Below are 19,654 nucleotides of genomic sequence, written 5' to 3' on the forward strand. Positions count from 1 at the left end.
TGTGAAGGAAGTAAGGAAGAGGCCCAATTTCTTTCCAATATGGCTGCTGTGCTGTGCTTTAATTGACCATGTTCTGGGACAGGAAGCTGGGTGTGGAGGGTGATCTTTGTTGCTGCATAGTACTCTAGTACTACATAGTAGTAGTAGTAGTAGTACAAGTACATAGTACTCCTACAGGCTCATGTAGGCTCTGGGAATGTTGAATGGGTGAAGTAGGACGGTACAATGTCAGTGGCAACCAATGGTGGAAAGTAACTAAGTACATTTACTCAAGTACTGTACTGAAGTAGAATTTTGAGGCTCTAAAATTGTACTTTGTACTGTAAAGTAACTAAGTACAGTACTTGAGTACATGTACTTAGTTACTTTACACCACCGGTGACATTATAGACTTGTCCTATATGTCTGATACATTAACTGTTGGTTTCATCCTCACTGCGGTGCAGCTATGACAACTAGGAATACATCCATGTCCATTTATTGTATTATTATGCTGACTTAGTGGCATATTGAACACTTTATTGACTATCTGACATGTTTTTTTACCTCCCTTACCTACAGACTAGCGTTAGTGACAACCATTTGTTGATTCTTTTATTTGTGTGTATGGAATAGACAATTATCTGATTCTTCTAAACATTACAAAATAAATCTGCTCCTTCGGGTCGACATTGAATTGTAAAAACATATTAAAAAAAACAAACCTATTCGATTACTTTTGCTACTTAAAAAGCACAAAGGAAATGCATGTAAATACTGATTGATATCTCAGCCAGGTGAAGATGGAAAGGCCACTTAAATGCATCGTTCAGCTGTGGTATATATTTTTACTTTACTGGAGTATTTCCAATTTTCAATACTTTTACTTCTACTCCACTACATCTCAGAGGCAAATATTGTACTTTTACTCCACTACAATTATTTGAAAACTTTAGTTACTAGTACTTCAGCCCTATATACATTTCGGCTATTTTCAAATGTTCTAAATATTTTTAGACATGTTATACATTTGAAAACATGTGAAATGGGACATTCTGGATAAGGAGTACTTTTACTTTTGTACTTTAAGAATATTTTGATACCAATACTTTTGCACACTTTTTCAAATTTGTAATTCCAGACATTTACTTGTAACAGAGTATTTCTACATTGCAATATTGATATTTCTACTTAAGTACAAAATGTGAGTACTTTTTCCACCAGTTTTTTGTCGTTCAGAAGCTTCACTCGGTCACCTGGCGCCACCTAGTGGACATCCACTTATACCACAGGTACCCAGAAAAACACCAATCAGAATGTAATTGAATTAAATAACTCCTCATCTGGTTGTCTTCATAACAATGTAACCATAAACACAGAAATAACCATAAACATTATTATGAGGGTGATTTATTTAGAGCAGGAGGAAGTTTGACATAGATATATAGAGGTATTTGAATGGTGAGTGTTCTGACGTCATATCCTGTCTGATCCTCGGGAGTTTCTAGATCCCATCGCCCGGATGGATTGCGGCACTCTGATTGGCTAGTTGGAAGTAAGGCACCCGCTGACGCCGGGTGGAAACGTTCTCAATATAATATAATATATATATAATATAATATATAATATATATTTAATATAATATAATATTTAATATAATATAATATATATATAATATAATATATATATAATATAATATATATTTAATATAATATAATTAATATATATATAATATAATATAATGGACAAATATTATTATTCATTTGTTTAGACGTTTTTTTATTCATTTTACAACAGATTTAAAAAATATATAATAATAGTGAAAAAATACATTCCTTTCAACTCCAAACATTAACTCGAGATTGATTAATGTCTAATAGCCAAAACATTTTATGATCTATCTATCTATCTATGAGCTTCAGCTTCACACCCAATTATACCATAAAATGGATGTGTATATTTTTCAATGTAGGCTTATGTAGTATGTAGTACATTTATCAATAACTAATAATAATAATAAAGAAAATGATGCCAGTGGCTGAATGGTTGCTGTCCAACAATGGACTAGCCAATCACAGCGTTGTAGTCCCTCCGGGCTATGGGAGGTAGGTGCTCTGTTCTGCAGCAGATCTGCACGTCAGCGTTGCCAGGTCCGCTTGTTATAAGCGACTTTGGGCTTGTTTTTCTGTAAAGTTGCTAGTAAAGATCGATAGTTATTGATAGTGTTGTTTGGGCTTTCTAAAGCGTAGTGGTTTATTTGGTCTTGAGCTTCCAATAAAAAAAAGAAGACGATTATTTTAGTTCTCAAACATTTTCATGTCATGACTCATGGACCCCCAAATTAACTTAATTATGTATTTGTCGCTAAACCTCATCTGAAAATATGTTGTGCCAGGGAGCCCCGCGTTCTAGATTTGTGTTAGAATGTTTAAAAAAATCTTCCAAATATATTCCACATTTTATTTCAAGATATATATATTTTTAAATAGCAGATCTACAAGCTCGCGTTGTGAGCTTGTAGATCGGTTGTTTTCAATGTATACAGTATAGGTTTAAAGTGCTCATAATGGCCTAATAAATAGTTGCTTCTTTTGGGCTTTTTTCCCCCTAGACCTGGGCTGCTTATATCTCTCTCTCAAAACCTGGCAACACTGATATTCTGCACGTCCGGAAGGAGAGGGAGAAGGAAGGTGGGGTTTTTGTTGCAGCCTGTCTGTCTGTCTGCAAGCCTGTCTGTCTGTGTTGCAGCCTGTCTGTCTATAGTTGCTACCTACAGCCACATTAAATGCTGCCATCCAGATAGCATCCATCCAGGGGACAGACACAGGGTAAGTTGTAATAAACAGCATATTAATGTGTAATAACTGTGTAATAACTGTGTAATAACTGTGTAATAACTGCTGCTCTTCATAACCAGGCTCTGCTACACTGTAGCAAAGCTCTTCATTCAAGGGAAAGGACGAGCAACCACTGCTGCCTGGATCAGATCTAATAGTCCACCTATTATTATTATTATTATTATCCATTATGATTTAGTATTTCATCCATTGTGGTGTGAATTTAGATGGTTATCCTCGCCTGGATGGTGGAAAAACGTCTAATAATCCATGTTAGATGCTTGTATATAGGCGTTCTAGTTGGTGTCTGTCTTCATGCATACAGCCTAGAGGATCAGCAGCATGGATATTGATATCAATATCAATATCCCTCTCTCTTCAAAATGTGACTTTTTGTGGTCATTTGGTGGCTAAGTTAATGTTGTTAATGTGTGCTCTGGTGTAGTGGACACAATGTAGCCTACTCTCTCTCTCTCTCTCTCTCTCTTGAGATTCAAATGGACACACACACACACACACACACACACACACACACACACACACACACACACACACACACACACACACACACACTGAGTATTCTCTCGTGATCTGCTCTGTGTTAATTAATCTATTAAGACCGGGAACACATCTGTGTATCATTTATAGATTTATTTGGGCTATTTTGGAAATATTGTGAAAACTTGTGCTAATCTTTGAATACTTGTAACATTTTGTACTCAAATCTTCACTTCTGGGGGATTCTAAGAATGTCTTCAGTTTTCTGAAAAAACGTATGTTGCTTTAATAATATCAGTGGTTCTCAAACTTTTTCAAGGACCACCCAAAATGATATGTATTTGACCGTGGACCCCCGTGGACCCCCCCCCCCCAATGTTTGCTTTAAAGAATATATTGCCTATATATTCAAAGATTTGCACACATTTTCACGATTCTTCAAAAATAGCAGCGCTACGAGCTTGTAGATCTGCTATTTTTGAATAGCCAAATAAAATCTAAAATGACAAAGACGCGTTCCCGGTCTTAATGGGTTAAACTATCCATGATGCCACAGGCTATACTGAGTCTGAAACCAGGCCAACATGTATGTGTCATACCTGTACATGTATGTGTCATACATGTACATGTATGTGTCATACCTGTACATGTATGTGTCATACATGTACAGATGGTGGTTTCATGCCATCATATGGATCATTAGTATTATATTATTATTATTTGACCAAACTACTCATATTGTTTCTCCCAGCAGAATGAATGAATGATCAGTTGTTGCTCTATAACAGCAGAATGAATGAATGATCAGTTGTTGCTCTATAACAGCAGAATGAATGAATGATCAGGTGTTGCTCTATAACAGTAGAATGAATGAATGATCAGTTGTTGCTCTATAACAGTAGAATGAATGAATGATCAGTTGTTGCTCTATAACAGTAGAATGAATGAATGATCAGTTGTTGCTCTATAACAGCAGAATGAATGAATGATCAGGTGTTCTGCTCTATAACAGTAGAATGAATGAATGATCAGTTGTTGCTCTATAACAGCAGAATGAATGAATGATCAGGTGTTCTGCTCTATAACAGTAGAATGAATGAATGATCCGTTGTTGCTCTATAACAGTAGAATGAATGAATGATCAGTTGTTCTGCTCTATAACAGCAGAATGAATGAATGATCAGTTGTTGCTCTATAACAGCAGAATGAATGAATGATCAGTTGTTGCTCTATAACAGCAGAATGAATGAATGATCAGTTGTTCTGCTCTATAACAGTAGAATGAATGAATGATCAGTTGTTGCTCTATAACAGCAGAATGAATGAATGATCAGTTGTTGCTCTATAACAGCAGAATGAATGAATGATCAGGTGTTCTGCTCTATAACAGTAGAATGAATGAATGATCAGTTGTTCTGCTCTATAACAGCAGAATGAATGAATGATCAGTTGTTCTGCTCTATAACAGTAGAATGAATGAATGATCAGTTGTTGCTCTATAACAGCAAAATGAATGACTGATCAGGTGTTGCTCTATAACAGCAGAATGAATGAATGATCAGTTGTTCTGCTCTATAACAGTAGAATGAATGAATGATCAGTTGTTCTGCTCTATAACAGTAGAATGAATGAATGATCAGTTGTTCTGCTCTATAACAGTGTACACGGTTCCCCTGAGGTGACACACCCAAGGTTGCTCATTATTGTGCCTTGAGTGCAATGTCACCTGTCAGCACAAAGCTCTTAGTTTCCACACAACATCACGCTGTTTTCCTCTCTCTCTCTCTCTCTCTCTCTCTCTCGCACACACACCCGCACACACACACACGCACGCATACACACACACACACACACACACACACACACACACACACACACACACACACACACACACACACACACACACACACACACATACAGGCTGGTTATGTATTGATGTGGAAATAGGTTATTGTGCCACTTATTATAGCTCAGGTGGGGTTAGGGTTAGGGTAGGGTAACCCTAACCCTAACCCTCAGGTGGGGGAACTGCCATCTAATGGAGACGCTATAGCAGCCCGACACCAGTTGAAATTTGTTTTTGAGTCGCGATGCGACGCATTGTGAGCTTGTAGATCTGCTATTTTCAAAAGGTTTTCATACATTTGAAAACTTGTGAATTGGGACATTATGCATAATGAGTACTTTTACTTTTGTACTGTAAGTATATTTTGATACCAATACTTTTGTACTTTTACTCAAGTAAATTTTGAATTCCGGACTTTTACTTGTAACAAAGTATTTCTGCAGTATTGATACTTTTACTTAAGTAAAACATTTGAGTACTTTTTCCACCCCTGCTGTGGAGTGGAAAGTTAACCCCCCGTTGTGTCCAAAACAAAACAATAACCTGTAATGGGTTCTAGTTCTAGTTCTAGTTATAGTTATAGTTATTACTTATAGTTATAGTTATAGTTATAGTTATAGTTATTACTTATAGTTATAGTTATTACTTATAGTCACAAACTCATTCATACTGTTCATTGATTCAATATTTGTAAAAACCCACAGACACACTTATAACCACTTTAACTTTCTCTTACTTTGTAGTATTTACTAAGTATGTATAAACCTATAGGAGGGTAATAAGTAACCATGTATAAACCTATAGGAGGGTAATAAGTAACCATGTATAAACCTATAGGAGGGTAATAAGTAACCATATATAACCCTATAGGAGGGTAATAAGTAACCATATATAAACCTATAGGAGGGTAATAAGTAACCATGTATAAACCTATAGGAGGGTAATAAAGCCCACATGTGTTGTGATGCCTTGCTCAGCGGTTATGAGGCATCATGTGTTTGGTCTGTCTGTGACTTCTTTGAAATAACAACCTCTATAATATAATATATAAATAACAACCTCTATAATATAATATATAAATAACAACCTCTACGCTGGATATTAGTTTAGGAGTTCTGTGTGTGTGTGTGTGTGTGTGTGTGTGTGTGTGTGTGTGTGTGTGTGTGTGTGTGTGTGTGTGTGTGTGTGTGTGTGTGTGTGTGTGTGTGTGTGTGTGTGTGTGTGTGTGTGTGTGTGTGTGTGTGTGTGTGTGTGTGTGTGTGTGTGTGTGTGTAGTATAGAGTGTATTGAACTGGGAGGGAGTTTTCCATGTAATCAGCATGGTGGCCAGTGAAGTGTCTGTTCTGTCTGAATGCCATTAGAGGAAAGTGAGAAATAAAAACATCATCAGATGAATGAGCCTCAGGGGGAGAAAGACCTACTTTCAGACAACCTAAAAAAAGGGCATTAACAATAGCTTTGCTATTTTATATCATCCGATCCTCCCGTAGTTTCATGATACTAGACTAGCTGTTATATTGGCTGTCAGGCAAAAACCTCTTATCTCCATATTTTTGTATTATTTCCTAAATGAACGCCCCACTTGATCATTACTACAGCGTCACACAAAAGCATCAAAAGTAGCAGATCTACAAGCTCGAAACGCGCCGTGAAGCGACGCGTTTCCAGCTTGTAGATCTGATACTTTTGATGTTTTTGAATTTGAATCCTGAAAAGTATCAGTTTTGGAACATGTGAGGTTTCCACCTGACAGAGAGGATCATGTTACAGAGCATTGTAGATCTGATAATGTTACAGAGCATTGTAGATCTGATAATGTTACAGAGCATTGTAGATCTGATAATGTTACAGAGCATTGTAGATCTGATAATGTTACAGAGCATTGTAGATCTGATAATGTTACAGAGCATTGTAGATCTGATAATGTTACAGAGCATTGTAGATCTGATAATGTTACAGAGCATTGTAGATCTGATAATGTTACAGAGCATTGTAGATCTGATAAAGTTACAGAGCATTGTAGATCTGATAATGTTACAGAGCATTGCTCCACATCCTTTGTGTTGTTATTAAGGCCTAATTATATGTGTCTGTATTCAGTGTTTGACATTATTAAACATTATTAGACATTATTAAACATTATTAGACATTATTAAACATGATTAAACATTATTAAACATGATTAAACATTATTAGACATTATTAAACATTATTAGATTTTTTTGTGTTTATAAAGCGATCATTTTTAACTCCGCTCTGTGCTTCTGGGGGTCCCTGGAACAACATATTTTGAGATGGGGGTCCGCGGCCAAATATATATCATTTTGGTGGTCCTTGACATGGAAAGGTTGGAGCACCACTGATATAGCAACATACTGTTAGGATTTAGAAAACATTTTTAGATGTATTTGGCCGCGGACCCCCATCGGAAAATATGTTGTTCCAGGGACCCTCCATAAGCAAATATTTGAGTTACAAATGTTCGCTTTAAACATATATATATTAAAAGATTTGCAAAAATGTTCAAGATTTAAAAAATAAAATAGCAGATCTACAAGCTCAATATTTGCTTAGGAATGCGACAAATACAAAAAAATCTCCATGAATTCAGTGCTTCATGGGGAGTGTGTAATTTATAGAAAATAAGTCATTTTTTTGGGTGAACTATCCCTTTAATCTCATGAACAGATCGCTGATTCTAGCACAAATGGAACTTGTTTTGGGAGACGTGTTTGTTGTGGTTTCTGTTGAGTTGTGTACTAGTGAGTTGACTCATGGTTTCTCTGCCACCATTCCTGGCATGTGTGCGTCTTGGCGGAAGGAATTCTCCCTATCAGATCCTCACTTCACGTTTTGGTGACAAGATAATGATCACTATGCTGTGAGGCCTAAAGCTAGAACCTGCTCTGTTTAAAATACATTTAGAATCTATAGCCATGCATATTTGAGTTAAACACACTTGGGCCTGTTATTGTTGTGATAAAGTTGTTGTGATAACCTTGATTTCTGTGATAACCTTGATTTCAAAAGGCGATTGCTCATGAAGGAATTATGCTTATGTCATCATTATTTCATAGACTTTCAACTGTCTGTCTGTCTGTCTGTCTGTCTGTCTGTCTGTCTGTCTGTCTGTCTGTAGTCTGACTGTCTGTCTGTCTGTCTGTCTGTCTGTCTGTCTGTCTGTAGTCTGACTGAATAAGTTTACGATATTTAGTGCTAAGATTATTATGCTTCAAAGTGAAAAACTTTGACATAGTTTGATTTATTTATTTTAACCGTTGCTCAGTCACTTTTCATGTACTAGAGGTGTGTGTGTGTGTGTGTGTGTGTGTGTGTGTGTGTGTGTGTGTGTGTGTGTGTGTGTGTGTGTGTGTGTGTGTGTGTGTGTGTGTGTGTGTGTGTGTGTGTGTGTGTGTGTGTGTGTGTGTGTGTGTGTGTGTGTGTGTGTTAACTATGTTAGCACTCGCCACATTGTAATAACTTTGTAACAACAAGAGCAACAGTTTGGTTGTAAGAGGCAGCTCGCTCTCTACTCCCTTAAAGCTCTACTCCCCTTAAAGCTCTACTCCCCTTAAAGCTCTACTCCCCTTAAAGCTCTACTCCCCTTAAAGCTCTACTCCCCTTAAAGCTCTACTCCGCTTAAAGCCATAGTCAAAGTGATGTCATCACAGGTGGAGAGAGGTCCTGAGAACAGGCCATCTGGTGCACAATTCCCTTTCCTCTTTCCAAAGATCACCTGCATGTTTATCTGCATGGATCCAACCACCTCAAATCCCTTCTTCTCTAAATCAAGGGTTTCAGCTACTATGCATCCCAGAAATATATAGCTTATAAGAATTTGTAATGTAAGGAATTTGTAATTTGTATGGAAAACTAAATATGACTCATTTAGATGTAGGCCTACGTAGGTTTATGGTTTCACTCATGATACAATTTATTTTTCATAACAGATACATGTGCCACATAATCCCTACAACTAAACACCAAGAGAGTTAAAAAAAAAACGTTTCAGTCATTCAGTCCGACTTCACTGTAGCCTATAGGAGCCTTTTCATAAATGATATTTGTACTTAGGCTGTCCTGAAAGTTTATAATATTTAGAGAAATGTAAAGTTTCAAATACAAAAGTAATAGTAGTAGTTGTGAATTATCAAACTGTACATTTAGACTGAATGTTTCCTTTATCCTCATCTTGCACTAATGCACGCAACTGTTTCGCCAGGTTTTATTGTCTCCGCCAGGCCGAAAGGCATGGCGAGAGAGTATGTTTTACCCCCCGTCCGTCCGTCCGTCCGTGTGTCCGTGTGTCCGTGTGTCCATCTGTCTGCGAGCGGCTAATCTCCGGCACCGTTGGCCCGGCCGCTGCGAAACTGGATGCCACATTTTTCAGAGGCCGATTTGTGCAAAATCCATTTTTTTATATTACTCCTACAGATTTTATCCAAACATCACGCAAATCATTACACAGTATCTCTATAGTCATGTGATCAATACGAATCTGTCTGATTTTCCATATTCCATCCTGATTGGCTAAGGTTGGCTTCCAAAGTTTGCAGGATTGCTCCATTTTGAACTAAATGCCTCAAATCATGAACGCAGCTTGCGATTTCCGTGAAATTTCACACACACATTCCCACTATGCAGAGGAGGAAATGCCACTTGAAAATGTTCAAATCAGCCTCATGGTGGCGCTATAAAAGGCCAAATTGCGTTTTTAACTGTAACTGCACCGATCTGCGTGAAACTTTGCACGCATACTCCCTAGAGGCCAAGGAAAAACATCTACCCTGCATTTTTCACATTAGCCTTTTATAGCGCCACCAGGAGGCCAACTTATGTAAAATACATATTTTGAGATTAAGCCTTCAGATTTTATCCAAATGTCACGCAAATCAGCACACATTATCTCTATAGTCATGTGATCAAGATGGTTCCATACGATTTTTTTATATTCCATCCCTACTGGCAAATTCTGAACATTGCTGGCCCACAATAACTTACCTGACCTGGCGGAGACCTGTGCTCCGAGGAGCACTTTTTCTAGTTTGTGTTGTTTCTCATAAGCGTGCATCTGTTGTCCGTCAACAACACAGCCGTGACCTCTGTGCGCTCTCCCCACCCGGCCCCCGCCCCCTCACCTGCAAGTTGCTAGGAAAACGCTGTTCGCGTCGCCAACACCCGCTGGTAACAGCTCACCTTCCACACTGTCTCTAAGCCCCCAGGAGACCGTGGGGGCAGTAGCATGTCACTAGGACACACAGTGGGGGCAGTAGCATGTCACTTGGACACACAGTGGGGCAGTAGCATGTCACTAGGACACACAGTGGGGCAGTAGCATGTCACTTGGACACACAGTGGGGCAGTAGCATGTCACTAGGACACACAGTGGGGCAGTAGCATGTCACTAGGACACACAGTGGGGCAGTAGCATGTCACTTGGACACACAGTGGGGCAGTAGCATGTCACTTGGACACACAGTGGGGCAGTAGCATGTCACTTGGACACACAGTGGGGCAGTAGCATGTCACTTGGACACACAGTGGGGCAGTAGCATGTCACTAGGACACACAGTGGGGCAGTAGCATGTCACTTGGACACACAGTGGGGGCAGTAGCATGTCACTAGGACACACAGTGGGGGCAGTAGCATGTCACTTGGACACACAGTGGGGCAGTAGCATGTCACTTGGACACACAGTGGGGCAGTAGCATGTCACTAGGACACACAGTGGGGGCAGTAGCATGTCACTTGGACACACAGTGGGGCAGTAGCATGTCACTTGGACACACAGTGGGGCAGTAGCATGTCACTTGGACACACAGTGGGGCAGTAGCATGTCACTAGGACACACAGTGGGGCAGTAGCATGTCACTAGGACACACAGTGGGGGCAGTAGCATGTCACTTGGACACACAGTGGGGCAGTAGCATGTCACTAGGACACACAGTGGGGCAGTAGCATGTCACTTGGACACACAGTGGGGGCAGTAGCATGTCACTTGGACACACAGTGGGGCAGTAGCATGTCACTTGGACACACAGTGGGGCAGTAGCATGTCACTTGGACACACAGTGGGGCAGTAGCATGTCACTAGGACACACAGTGGGGCAGTAGCATGTCACTTGGACACACAGTGGGGCAGTAGCATGTCACTAGGACACACAGTGGGGCAGTAGCATGTCACTTGGACACACAGTGGGGGCAGTAGCATGTCACTTGGACACACAGTGGGGCAGTAGCATGTCACTAGGACACACAGTGGGGCAGTAGCATGTCACTTGGACACACAGTGGGGCAGTAGCATGTCACTAGGACACACAGTGGGGCAGTAGCATGTCACTTGGACACACAGTGGGGCAGTAGCATGTCACTAGGACACACAGTGGGGCAGTAGCATGTCACTTGGACACACAGTGGGGCAGTAGCATGTCACTTGGACACACAGTGGGGCAGTAGCATGTCACTAGGACACACAGTGGGGCAGTAGCATGTCACTTGGACACACAGTGGGGCAGTAGCATGTCACTTGGACACACAGTGGGGCAGTAGCATGTCACTAGGACACACAGTGGGGCAGTAGCATGTCACTTGGACACACAGTGGGGCAGTAGCATGTCACTAGGACACACAGTGGGGCAGTAGCATGTCACTTGGACACACAGTGGGGCAGTAGCATGTCACTTGGACACACAGTGGGGCAGTAGCATGTCACTAGGACACACAGTGGGGCAGTAGCATGTCACTAGGACACACAGTGGGGCAGTAGCATGTCACTTGGACACACAGTGGGGCAGTAGCATGTCACTAGGACACACAGTGGGGCAGTAGCATGTCACTTGGACACACAGTGGGGCAGTAGCATGTCACTAGGACACACAGTGGGGCAGTAGCATGTCACTTGGACACACAGTGGGGCAGTAGCATGTCACTTGGACACACAGTGGGGGCAGTAGCATGTCACTAGGACACACAGTGGGGGCAGTAGCATGTCACTAGGACACACAGTGGGGCAGTAGCATGTCACTTGGACACACAGTGGGGCAGTAGCATGTCACTAGGACACACAGTGGGGCAGTAGCATGTCACTTGGACACACAGTGGGGCAGTAGCATGTCACTTGGACACACAGGGGGGCAGTAGCATGTCACTAGGACACACAGTGGGGCAGTAGCATGTCACTTGGACACACAGAGGGGGCAGTAGCATGTCACTTGGACACACAGAGGGGGCAGTAGCATGTCACTTGGACACACAGTGGGGCAGTAGCATGTCACTTGGACACACAGAGGGGGCAGTAGCATGTCACTTGGACACACAGAGGGGGCAGTAGCATGTCACTTGGACACACAGAGGGGGCAGTAGCATCAGAATCAGAATCAGAAGACTTTATTGCCATGACATGTAGACATGTTAGGAATTTGGTTTGATGCAGTGGAGCGCAGTTTACAACAGGACTGGTGCAAGACAGGACAAGACAGTGCAAACCACATCATAGTGCAACAACAAGTAATAAATAAAAATAAATATGAGAAGTGCCAAAAAGTGCCAAAAAGATCAAGTGTTCAGTTAGGACAGTCTCTGAGGTCAGGTAAGGTCAGGGGGGGGGGGGGGGGGGACCAGCAGCATTCAGTAGCCGGATGGCCGTGGGGAAAAAGCTGTGTGAGTGTCGTGCCTTCACAGTCTTTGGTGACCGCAACCTCCTGCCTGAGGGGAGCGGGGCAAAGAGACCATGGACACACAGTGGGGCAGTAGCATGTCACTAGGACACACAGTGGGGCAGTAGCATGTCACTTGGACACACAGTGGGGCAGTAGCATGTCACTTGGACACACAGAGGGGCAGTAGCATGTCACTTGGACACACAGTGGGGCAGTAGCATGTCACTTGGACACACAGTGGGGCAGCAGCATGTCACTTGGACACACAGTGGGGCAGTAGCATGTCACTAGGACACACAGCGGGGCAGTAGCATGTCACTAGGACACACAGTGGGGCAGTAGCATGTCACTAGGACACACAGTGGGGCAGTAGCATGTCACTTGGACACACAGTGGGGCAGTAGCATGTCACTTGGACACACAGTGGGGCAGTAGCATGTCACTAGGACACACAGTGGGGCAGTAGCATGTCACTTGGACACACAGTGGGGGCAGTAGCATGTCACTTGGACACACAGTGGGGCAGTAGCATGTCACTAGGACACACAGTGGGGCAGTAGCATGTCACTTGGACACACAGTGGGGCAGTAGCATGTCACTAGGACACACAGTGGGGCAGTAGCATGTCACTTGGACACACAGTGGGGCAGTAGCATGTCACTAGGACACACAGTGGGGCAGTAGCATGTCACTTGGACACACAGTGGGGCAGTAGCATGTCACTTGGACACACAGTGGGGCAGTAGCATGTCACTAGGACACACAGTGGGGCAGTAGCATGTCACTTGGACACACAGTGGGGCAGTAGCATGTCACTTGGACACACAGTGGGGCAGTAGCATGTCACTAGGACACACAGTGGGGCAGTAGCATGTCACTTGGACACACAGTGGGGCAGTAGCATGTCACTAGGACACACAGTGGGGCAGTAGCATGTCACTTGGACACACAGTGGGGCAGTAGCATGTCACTTGGACACACAGTGGGGCAGTAGCATGTCACTAGGACACACAGTGGGGCAGTAGCATGTCACTAGGACACACAGTGGGGCAGTAGCATGTCACTTGGACACACAGTGGGGCAGTAGCATGTCACTAGGACACACAGTGGGGCAGTAGCATGTCACTTGGACACACAGTGGGGCAGTAGCATGTCACTAGGACACACAGTGGGGCAGTAGCATGTCACTTGGACACACAGTGGGGCAGTAGCATGTCACTTGGACACACAGTGGGGGCAGTAGCATGTCACTAGGACACACAGTGGGGCAGTAGCATGTCACTTGGACACACAGTGGGGCAGTAGCATGTCACTTGGACACACAGGGGGGCAGTAGCATGTCACTAGGACACACAGTGGGGCAGTAGCATGTCACTTGGACACACAGAGGGGGCAGTAGCATGTCACTTGGACACACAGAGGGGGCAGTAGCATGTCACTTGGACACACAGTGGGGCAGTAGCATGTCACTTGGACACACAGAGGGGGCAGTAGCATGTCACTTGGACACACAGAGGGGGCAGTAGCATGTCACTTGGACACACAGAGGGGGCAGTAGCATCAGAATCAGAATCAGAAGACTTTATTGCCATGACATGTAGACATGTTAGGAATTTGGTTTGATGCAGTGGAGCGCAGTTTACAACAGGACTGGTGCAAGACAGGACAAGACAGTGCAAACCACATCATAGTGCAACAACAAGTAATAAATAAAAATAAATATGAGAAGTGCCAAAAAGTGCCAAAAAGATCAAGTGTTCAGTTAGGACAGTCTCTGAGGTCAGGTAAGGTCAGGGGGGGGGGGGGGGGGGACCAGCAGCATTCAGTAGCCGGATGGCCGTGGGGAAAAAGCTGTGTGAGTGTCGTGCCTTCACAGTCTTTGGTGACCGCAACCTCCTGCCTGAGGGGAGCGGGGCAAAGAGACCATGGACACACAGTGGGGCAGTAGCATGTCACTAGGACACACAGTGGGGCAGTAGCATGTCACTAGGACACACAGAGGGGCAGTAGCATGTCACTAGGACACACAGAGGGGCAGTAGCATGTCACTTGGACACACAGAGGGGCAGTAGCATGTCACTTGGACACACAGTGGGGCAGTAGCATGTCACTTGGACACACAGTGGGGCAGCAGCATGTCACTTGGACACACAGTGGGGCAGTAGCATGTCACTAGGACACACAGCGGGGCAGTAGCATGTCACTTGGACACACAGTGGGGCAGTAGCATGTCACTTGGACACACAGTGGGGCAGTAGCATGTCACTAGGACACACAGCGGGGCAGTAGCATGTCACTTGGACACACAGTGGGGCAGTAGCATGTCACTAGGACACACAGCGGGGCAGTAGCATGTCACTTGGACACACAGTGGGGCAGTAGCATGTCACTTGGACACACAGTGGGGCAGTAGCATGTCACTTGGACACACAGTGGGGCAGTAGCATGTCACTTGGACACACAGTGGGGCAGTAGCATGTCACTTGGACACACAGTGGGGCAGTAGCATGTCACTTGGACACACAGTGGGGGCAGTAGCATGTCACTTGGACACACAGTGGGGCAGTAGCATGTCACTAGGACACACAGTGGGGCAGTAGCATGTCACTTGGACACACAGTGGGGCAGTAGCATGTCACTAGGACACACAGTGGGGCAGTAGCATGTCACTAGGACACACAGTGGGGCAGTAGCATGTCACTTGGACACACAGTGGGGCAGTAGCATGTCACTTGGACACACAGTGGGGCAGTAGCATGTCACTTGGACACACAGTGGGGCAGTAGCATGTCACTTGGACACACAGTGGGGCAGTAGCATGTCACTAGGACACACAGTGGGGCAGTAGCATGTCACTTGGACACACAGTGGGGGCAGTAGCATGTCACTAGGACACACAGTGGGGGCAGTAGCATGTCACTTGGACACACAGTGGGGCAGTAGCATGTCACTTGGACACACAGTGGGGCAGTAGCATGTCACTAGGACACACAGTGGGGGCAGTAGCATGTCACTTGGACACACAGTGGGGCAGTAGCATGTCACTTGGACACACAGTGGGGCAGTAGCATGTCACTTGGACACACAGTGGGGCAGTAGCATGTCACTAGGACACACAGTGGGGCAGTAGCATGTCACTAGGACACACAGTGGGGGCAGTAGCATGTCACTTGGACACACAGTGGGGCAGTAGCATGTCACTAGGACACACAGTGGGGCAGTAGCATGTCACTTGGACACACAGTGGGGGCAGTAGCATGTCACTTGGACACACAGTGGGGCAGTAGCATGTCACTTGGACACACAGTGGGGCAGTAGCATGTCACTTGGACACACAGTGGGGCAGTAGCATGTCACTAGGACACACAGTGGGGCAGTAGCATGTCACTTGGACACACAGTGGGGCAGTAGCATGTCACTAGGACACACAGTGGGGCAGTAGCATGTCACTTGGACACACAGTGGGGGCAGTAGCATGTCACTTGGACACACAGTGGGGCAGTAGCATGTCACTAGGACACACAGTGGGGCAGTAGCATGTCACTTGGACACACAGTGGGGCAGTAGCATGTCACTAGGACACACAGTGGGGCAGTAGCATGTCACTTGGACACACAGTGGGGCAGTAGCATGTCACTAGGACACACAGTGGGGCAGTAGCATGTCACTTGGACACACAGTGGGGCAGTAGCATGTCACTTGGACACACAGTGGGGCAGTAGCATGTCACTAGGACACACAGTGGGGCAGTAGCATGTCACTTGGACACACAGTGGGGCAGTAGCATGTCACTTGGACACACAGTGGGGCAGTAGCATGTCACTAGGACACACAGTGGGGCAGTAGCATGTCACTTGGACACACAGTGGGGCAGTAGCATGTCACTAGGACACACAGTGGGGCAGTAGCATGTCACTTGGACACACAGTGGGGCAGTAGCATGTCACTTGGACACACAGTGGGGCAGTAGCATGTCACTAGGACACACAGTGGGGCAGTAGCATGTCACTAGGACACACAGTGGGGCAGTAGCATGTCACTTGGACACACAGTGGGGCAGTAGCATGTCACTAGGACACACAGTGGGGCAGTAGCATGTCACTTGGACACACAGTGGGGCAGTAGCATGTCACTAGGACACACAGTGGGGCAGTAGCATGTCACTTGGACACACAGTGGGGCAGTAGCATGTCACTTGGACACACAGTGGGGGCAGTAGCATGTCACTAGGACACACAGTGGGGGCAGTAGCATGTCACTAGGACACACAGTGGGGCAGTAGCATGTCACTTGGACACACAGTGGGGCAGTAGCATGTCACTAGGACACACAGTGGGGCAGTAGCATGTCACTTGGACACACAGTGGGGCAGTAGCATGTCACTTGGACACACAGGGGGGCAGTAGCATGTCACTAGGACACACAGTGGGGCAGTAGCATGTCACTTGGACACACAGAGGGGGCAGTAGCATGTCACTTGGACACACAGAGGGGGCAGTAGCATGTCACTTGGACACACAGTGGGGCAGTAGCATGTCACTTGGACACACAGAGGGGGCAGTAGCATGTCACTTGGACACACAGAGGGGGCAGTAGCATGTCACTTGGACACACAGAGGGGGCAGTAGCATCAGAATCAGAATCAGAAGACTTTATTGCCATGACATGTAGACATGTTAGGAATTTGGTTTGATGCAGTGGAGCGCAGTTTACAACAGGACTGGTGCAAGACAGGACAAGACAGTGCAAACCACATCATAGTGCAACAACAAGTAATAAATAAAAATAAATATGAGAAGTGCCAAAAAGTGCCAAAAAGATCAAGTGTTCAGTTAGGACAGTCTCTGAGGTCAGGTAAGGTCAGGGGGGGGGGGGGGGGGGGACCAGCAGCATTCAGTAGCCGGATGGCCGTGGGGAAAAAGCTGTGTGAGTGTCGTGCCTTCACAGTCTTTGGTGACCGCAACCTCCTGCCTGAGGGGAGCGGGGCAAAGAGACCATGGACACACAGTGGGGCAGTAGCATGTCACTAGGACACACAGTGGGGCAGTAGCATGTCACTTGGACACACAGTGGGGCAGTAGCATGTCACTTGGACACACAGAGGGGCAGTAGCATGTCACTTGGACACACAGTGGGGCAGTAGCATGTCACTTGGACACACAGTGGGGCAGCAGCATGTCACTTGGACACACAGTGGGGCAGTAGCATGTCACTAGGACACACAGCGGGGCAGTAGCATGTCACTAGGACACACAGTGGGGCAGTAGCATGTCACTAGGACACACAGTGGGGCAGTAGCATGTCACTTGGACACACAGTGGGGCAGTAGCATGTCACTTGGACACACAGTGGGGCAGTAGCATGTCACTAGGACACACAGTGGGGCAGTAGCATGTCACTTGGACACACAGTGGGGGCAGTAGCATGTCACTTGGACACACAGTGGGGCAGTAGCATGTCACTAGGACACACAGTGGGGCAGTAGCATGTCACTTGGACACACAGTGGGGCAGTAGCATGTCACTAGGACACACAGTGGGGCAGTAGCATGTCACTTGGACACACAGTGGGGCAGTAGCATGTCACTAGGACACACAGTGGGGCAGTAGCATGTCACTTGGACACACAGTGGGGCAGTAGCATGTCACTTGGACACACAGTGGGGCAGTAGCATGTCACTAGGACACACAGTGGGGCAGTAGCATGTCACTTGGACACACAGTGGGGCAGTAGCATGTCACTTGGACACACAGTGGGGCAGTAGCATGTCACTAGGACACACAGTGGGGCAGTAGCATGTCACTTGGACACACAGTGGGGCAGTAGCATGTCACTAGGACACACAGTGGGGCAGTAGCATGTCACTTGGACACACAGTGGGGCAGTAGCATGTCACTTGGACACACAGTGGGGCAGTAGCATGTCACTAGGACACACAGTGGGGCAGTAGCATGTCACTAGGACACACAGTGGGGCAGTAGCATGTCACTTGGACACACAGTGGGGCAGTAGCATGTCACTAGGACACACAGTGGGGCAGTAGCATGTCACTTGGACACACAGTGGGGCAGTAGCATGTCACTAGGACACACAGTGGGGCAGTAGCATGTCACTTGGACACACAGTGGGGCAGTAGCATGTCACTTGGACACACAGTGGGGGCAGTAGCATGTCACTAGGACACACAGTGGGGCAGTAGCATGTCACTTGGACACACAGTGGGGCAGTAGCATGTCACTTGGACACACAGGGGGGCAGTAGCATGTCACTAGGACACACAGTGGGGCAGTAGCATGTCACTTGGACACACAGAGGGGGCAGTAGCATGTCACTTGGACACACAGAGGGGGCAGTAGCATGTCACTTGGACACACAGTGGGGCAGTAGCATGTCACTTGGACACACAGAGGGGGCAGTAGCATGTCACTTGGACACACAGAGGGGGCAGTAGCATGTCACTTGGACACACAGAGGGGGCAGTAGCATCAGAATCAGAATCAGAAGACTTTATTGCCATGACATGTAGACATGTTAGGAATTTGGTTTGATGCAGTGGAGCGCAGTTTACAACAGGACTGGTGCAAGACAGGACAAGACAGTGCAAACCACATCATAGTGCAACAACAAGTAATAAATAAAAATAAATATGAGAAGTGCCAAAAAGTGCCAAAAAGATCAAGTGTTCAGTTAGGACAGTCTCTGAGGTCAGGTAAGGTCAGGGGGGGGGGGGGGGGGGACCAGCAGCATTCAGTAGCCGGATGGCCGTGGGGAAAAAGCTGTGTGAGTGTCGTGCCTTCACAGTCTTTGGTGACCGCAACCTCCTGCCTGAGGGGAG

The 19,654-nt window shown here is 45.5% G+C and overlaps 1 protein-coding gene across 1 annotated transcript in view; it reads left to right on the forward strand.

Moving 5' to 3' along the window:
* The first annotated feature begins 2,661 nt into the window (after positions 1-2,661).
* Positions 2,662-19,654, forward strand: part of LOC308105654 (ras-related protein Ral-B) — a 45,055-nt gene continuing 28,062 nt past the window's right edge. The window contains exon 1 of the mRNA XM_080456515.1: positions 2,662-2,807. The gene's annotated coding sequence lies outside the window, so the exon portion shown is untranslated. The remainder of the gene's footprint in view (positions 2,808-19,654) is intronic.

This window comes from Gymnoscopelus braueri (genome assembly GCF_963280865.1).
Source record: "Gymnoscopelus braueri genome assembly, chromosome: 18".
In the NCBI taxonomy this organism is placed as follows: domain Eukaryota; kingdom Metazoa; phylum Chordata; class Actinopteri; order Myctophiformes; family Myctophidae; genus Gymnoscopelus; species Gymnoscopelus braueri.